The sequence below is a fragment of the Chrysochloris asiatica genome, unplaced genomic scaffold (assembly GCF_000296735.1).
Source record: "Chrysochloris asiatica unplaced genomic scaffold, ChrAsi1.0 scaffold00014, whole genome shotgun sequence".
In the NCBI taxonomy this organism is placed as follows: Eukaryota; Metazoa; Chordata; class Mammalia; order Afrosoricida; family Chrysochloridae; genus Chrysochloris; species Chrysochloris asiatica.
Window position 1 is genome coordinate 17,867,713 of NW_006408532.1, and position 6,658 is coordinate 17,874,370.

Sequence of the window (6,658 nt, forward strand, 5' to 3'; positions counted from 1 at the left end):
TTTATAAAATCAACTCCAAAGCATAAAGAATCACGTAGATATTGAAATTCCAAATGGCAGGGAGGTCAAGTAGATTTCAAACCTTCACTCAATTCACAATGCGAAATTTAAAAAATGAATAATGTCTTCCACAATGTATTTACAAATGCTATGTTTTGTTTCCTTCATTTCCCTCCTCCCCCTTCCCCCACCTTCATTTTCAAGGAGCTCTGGTAGCGTAGTGGTTATGAACCGCAAGGACAGCAGTTTGAAACTACCAGCTGTTCCGCGGGAGAAAGATGAGGCTTTCTGCTCCCATAAAGATTTACAGCCTCGAAAACCCTGTACAGGGTCGCTATGAGTCGGAACAGACTCCATAGCAAATAACAACTACTACAACATAAGGTATATTGCTCCCATAATATTTACAACCTCAGAACGTTATTCAGGGTGACTATGAGTCGGAACTGACCTAAAGGCACATAACTATGTGCGTACGTGAGCACACACGTTAAATGTCGAATTGGTTCTGACCCATAACAATCCTATATAGGGTTTCTGAACTGCTGGTGAGCTTGACCTGCCAACCTTGCAGTTCAGACTTTGCAGTCCAGTGCCATACCAGGACTCCATATATATAAACATGTGTTTCTGTGTGTGTGCACAGAAAGGGCAGGGTTACAGAAACTTAGATGGAGGCAGACTATCAAAACATAAAGAAAAAGCTCTACATAGTACTCTAATGAGCATTATCTAGGGTCTTAGAAGACTGGCAATGGCTATTTAATAAGCATTATTGGTCTTTTTCCCACCTGGAGCACAGGTGAACAAAGAAAAAAACTCAAGGAAGCAATTAGAACTAATGGTTCACATGAACCAATACCTCCTCTAACCTGAAACTAAGATCTAGATGGTGCCCAGTTACCACTAAGAACTACTCTGACCAAGAAGACTACACTGGAAGGTCCTGGTTAGAATGGGTAAAAACAAGAATTGTAGAACAAAATTCTATCCCCACCACCCAAAAAAGACCATACTCACTAGTCAGAAAGACAGGAGAAGCCCTCCAACGGCTGCATTGAGCAAACCTTCTAACTTGAAACTTGACATTCCTGGAAGCCACGTTTCAACTAAATAGACAGGGCTATAAAAGAAACAATGTGAATTTGCTCCTCAGAACAATCAACTACATGAGACCAAAAGGGCGACATTTACCTAAAAGTAAAGATAAGGGAAGGAAACTAAGCAAATGGAAATTGGGAACCTAGGGAGGAAATAGGAAGAGTGCTGTTACATCCCTGGGATGGTAGTCAACGTCACAGAACAATTTTTGTATGAACAGTTGAGAAATTTGACTATGCAGAACAAAATGTAATAATTAAGTAAAAATTCCCTCCACAGTCCAGAAAGTTGCATCAAAAAAAAGGAAAATAAGAAAGGACAAACTGTAGTCTGAGATGTTTTAGCAGTTATCTGGAGCTGTTGTGACAGAAATATTGGAAATACAGTAGAAGACTTTAACAAACAGAAATTGCTCCTGTTTGTTAGGAGGCTACTTGAGGGTACCAGCTTCCGGGAAAGGCTTTCTTAATCAGTGTAAAAGGAAGGTCCTTGTCTTCTTTTGGCTTTTGTGGGTCTGGTGGTGTTCTTTGGAAATCTTGTTGTATTGATAGCAATCTTCCCCTGGGTCTAGAATGTTCTCAGCTCAGGTACCCTGGGGTCGTTTTTTTTTTTTTTTTGGTGTTACTAAGACCTCTCTTTTTCTGCTGACTTCTCTCTCCTTTTCTCTTTTAAGATAACAGGTAATACAGGTCATACCCAGGGAAACAAGACTGTGATGAAATGTTTCAGTCTACCTAAATCTCCTTACGTCTAATTCGCTGATCACATTGGGGTGTGTGTGTTGTGTGGAGGTTACATCACTACCAAACCTCTGAGAATCATGGCCCAGCTAACGACACATATTCTGGAAAACACTATTCAAACTATGACAATGGTCAGAAATGTGACCATCCATTTCCAGCTTGGAGGAATGGAGATACTTATAATGATCCTGCTTCTTATGCTTATAGGGTATCTTTCTTTTGTGGTTGTTTTACAAAATAAGCAATTTAAAAATAGTAGTTATTGGAATCCTGGTGTGGTGATGAGGGCTAATGCACTGCAAAGTAGGTTTGAACTGTAAGGTCAGCGGTTTAAACTCACCAGCCTCTCCTTGGAAACCCAATACAGGGTTGCTATGAGTCAGAACTGACTTGACGGTACTTAACAAGTTATCGGAAAGCACAAAATAAACAAACTGACTGGGGTATTGGGAGGGAGTGCCATCAGTGCATCCTAGGAGCAAATACATGGGATTTCTAGATTTTGTTAAAACACATGTAAAGTAGGTCTTAATTTAATTAGGATGTTCTTTGGCAGATGTTTTATAAAATCAAATATTTAATAACTATGCAATTAAAAGAAAATTCATGCACTTACAAGAACATGGGTCCCAATTTAGCAAGTAAAAACTACTACCCTTGCTTCACCTTAAAAATGTCTATTTCCTGGATTTGCCTTTTGTCTTGTTTAAATCAAAGGTCCATATAAACACCCTTGCCTTGGAGTCCTGGTGTGGCGCTGTGGGCTAATGCATCAGACTACATAGTCATTTGAACTGCAAGGTTGGTGGTTCAAACTCAACAGCTGCTCCTTGGAAACCCTATACAGTTAACCACTATGGGTTGGAATCGACTCCATGCACATAACCACCATTTGGGTTGACGCTAATGCGTCAGGCTAGAAAGCTGTTTGAACTGCAAGGTCAGTGGTTCAAGCTCACGAGCTGCTCCTTGGAAACCCTATACAGGGTAACTATGGGTTCGGAATCCACAGCACTTAACCAATGCTATAGTGCCATGGCTGGATACAAATGCTTATTTTGATGGCTTGTAGGTAGTACACTTCTGGTATGGCACTGTGAACCATCAAGGTTGACAGATCAAACTCACCTATTCTGCTCCTTGGAAACCTCCTACACAGGGTCACTATGAGTTGGAACCAACTCCATAGCACTTAACAGGTTGTATATACTTGCTTCTAACAAGCATCACTATTCTATTCATTTAACCACTTAAAGTCTCATTTTACTCTTCTGATATAATCTACCCCATTGATAAAACCCCTTCTCCAGATGTAAAATAATCTAATTTCCATGCAGACCAAATATATAAGCAGTATGTTGCTGCAGTGCAGCACATTACCCCACAGTGATGTTGTTAAGGGTTATCGAATTGTCTCCAACTCATAGTGACCCTGTATAGGGTTTCCCAAGGAGTGACTGGTGAGCTTCAACCACCATCCTTGTGGTTCAAACTAACCTTGCAGTTCAGTGCTTTCTCATATAGTACCATACCAGGACTCCAAAGAAGCAGTATGTTGAGGAAATAAACTTGTTTGTACATATATAATTTTAGCAGATTATATAAATATAACACAGATGTCAAAGGCTAATGGGTGGGGAGATAGAGTACTTGTATTCAAATATTCCTAAGTTTTCATCCTAGACAACTTTTATAACAGGTGGACAGGTGGAGTGCCTCTAGAAACACCACTTCAGTAACAACTAGAAACATCTCAGTAAGGGAACTTTTCTCTGGACACGAAGCCAAAACACTAGTGTGAGTGAATCTTCATTAAAGAAATACTTTCAATGATATATTTACTATCAATTATTTAATTTCTATGAGTAGATATCAGTCCCTCCAAAGTCCACTGCTGTCTAGATAATTTTGACTCATAGAAACCCTTTGGGACAGAGGACTGACTGGCACACAGATTTACAAGGTTGTAAATCCTAACGGAACTCTTTATCTTTCTCCCTCCAAGCGTCTGGTATGTCCAAAATGCTATTTGGTTAATAGTTGAGCACTTTAATGATTGTGCCACTGGTGTTCCTAGAGTAAATGTTAAGTGCCGTCAAACTGATTCTGACTCATAGTGACCCTGTAAAGTAAGGTTTCTGATGAGCAGCTGGTGGGTTTGAAGCTGTCCAGTGCCAAAGAAAAACAAAATTAAAAATCTAAATTATAACAGGATTCTCAATTACAGTAAACATTCAATCACATTCTTAATGATGCGGAGGGATGACATGGCATAGCAATGGTCAACTAATGTTTTACTTGGCTATGGAATACAAACACAGACAGGATTGGGCTAATAAATACTCCAGGACAACTGTGCTCAAGTTGAGCTCAGACTATTTTACAACTATTTTTCTGGCTGTTATTTGAGCTCTAAAACACTTTTGTGAATGGGTTAACTCAAATTTCAGCTGAGACTCTACAGTGATTAACTTAAAAAATTATCAGAAAAAATATAAAGGATGTTAACCAACTACAAGTTCATCTAGCTGTTATCATCAAATGTTAACTATGATTTAGCATTCTCAGTCCTCTTGCTAAAACGTAAGTAAGCACTTAGCAATTGCAAATAAGACTTATTCTATATAACAAAATGGTACTAAGTTTTATTTTTAGAACAGAAATACATTCTGGGAGATTTGTTAAGTGCTATCTAGTAAATTCTGAATCCTAACACTGTATAGTTTCTAAGAAGCAGCTGGAGGGTTCAATGCTTATAACTAGAGCTCCACACCTGAACTAGTTAAGTCCGTGGTAAGTCAGTTCCAACTCACAGCAACCCTATATAGGGTTTTTGAGTGGCTGGTGAGCTTGAACCACCAACTTGAGGTTCAAATTGACTTTGCAGTCCAGTGCATTAAACCTCAACACAACTGGACTAGCAGGGGGACAAAAATTGCTTTTGTATGTATGTATGTAACATCCAGTGGTGTACATAAGTGCCAAGTATTAAGAGGCATTTTTCTAATATGTCATACATGTAGATCTGTTTTCAGGGCAGATTGTAAAGTATGAGAACTGCCTTCTTTTGTTAACTGTCTTCTGTGTCCCCATCTCTTTAATAGCTTATTACAACACTGCTAATAAACATTCATTGATCTCCAAAATTATAAACTATAATTTATAGAAAACTTAAGCTATGAATTAAAAACCATCAAATTAGGTCATTTACAAATTTTAGACATTCGCATGTGGAGATAAAACCATGAGTGACCAATAATATATGTCGTTTTGGAGTGGACTGGGAGTAGGACTCTCAACATGTTAACTCACTTTTAAATCATGTGAATATGAAGCAAAAAATATCATTTACAACACATTGCCCACTTTTAGGTATTTGCAAATCAAGCCTTATAAAAAATTGATTAGGATCACTTAAAAGGAACCAACTTGACATTAACAACAAAAAATGTAAAGTGAAAGCTATAGATCTTTCTTTCTGCAGTGTAACTTAACCACTTGATTTCAAACTCTTTCCAAGAGCTGGAAAGCATTTCTCCAGGACATCAAAATGAATGGCGACTGTTAAGTCAGGAATAGATTAAATGCTTTATCCTCCCAACTCTGAAGTGGTTACATAAGTAGTAGGGACAGGTGAAGTCCAATGCAGAGGTTCAAGTAGCTTGTCTAATATGAGAGCCTGATTCTAGGGAATACACACACTTCTTTAGAAAAAATACAGTGCTTTAAGGAAACACATTCTTTAAATACTTAGTATTTCTTAGTAAAATCAAGTCTAGAATGAGAAATACATTAAGGTTTGAAAGTGTCTTAGCTTCCTTAGACTTATTCACCAAACAATGATGGTCCCGGCATAAACTAATCCTGTTCAATCTAGTTCTCATTTCTTATTACTCTTTGGTTTCAAAACCTTAAGATTGAAATTTTATCAAGCAAATTTTTGTTGACATAGTACTGAGGGGAGAAATAACCCCATTTTAAACTTGAATATAGGTTTTAACATGTCACTCAATACCCTCAGGGAGAAGTACTTTTATCTCATGATATGGGTTATCTACACATGAGTCTTTCCCCTTTGAATCAACAAAAGTAGCCTGCAAAGTACAGTGACACACAAGTAAACCTGGGGTAGTATTTCCATCCTACACACTATCATTGAGAAGCTACCAGTCTGTTCACGTCAAGCTAGTCCATGGAAAGACCAAGCCCTTTGGTAAACTCTGCATTAGGACGAAAAGAAAACAAAATAACAATGCCTACTTTACCTCTTCAGATTTACCATTTGTCATTAATAAGGAAAAGCCCTAATTGCAAATTTCATTCCCTTCTCCCCTTAAAAATTTAAGATTGTTCTGATCCTAAACGTGCCTGTTAATTTCTTCAAAAGACAAAAAAATTTGATTAACATGTACACCATACTTGAAAATGTTTCTTTCACAAAACTCACCTCATGATCCTTACTTGAATAAGTCATGTTCAGGAATGGAAATGGGGCAAGAAAAAAACAAAAACAAAAACAAATTACAACCATGCAAAATCTATGTATACAAATAAAAGGTCAAATGAAACATTTTCTAAGTTTCTACCTTTAGGCTTCTAGCTATGACTTAAAAACCCAATGAACAAGTGGAAGTTTCCCTCTGTACATGGCTTTTATTATTTACATAATACAATATAGCATCGATGCTGAATAGCATGATTATGTGCAATACATAAATATGAGCTATCTGTACACATCTGAAGATCTAACTGAGAACTAAAGTACATAAAGTTGAAAGCAAAACTGAATGCTTTAAGAATAAAAGTAAAAAACT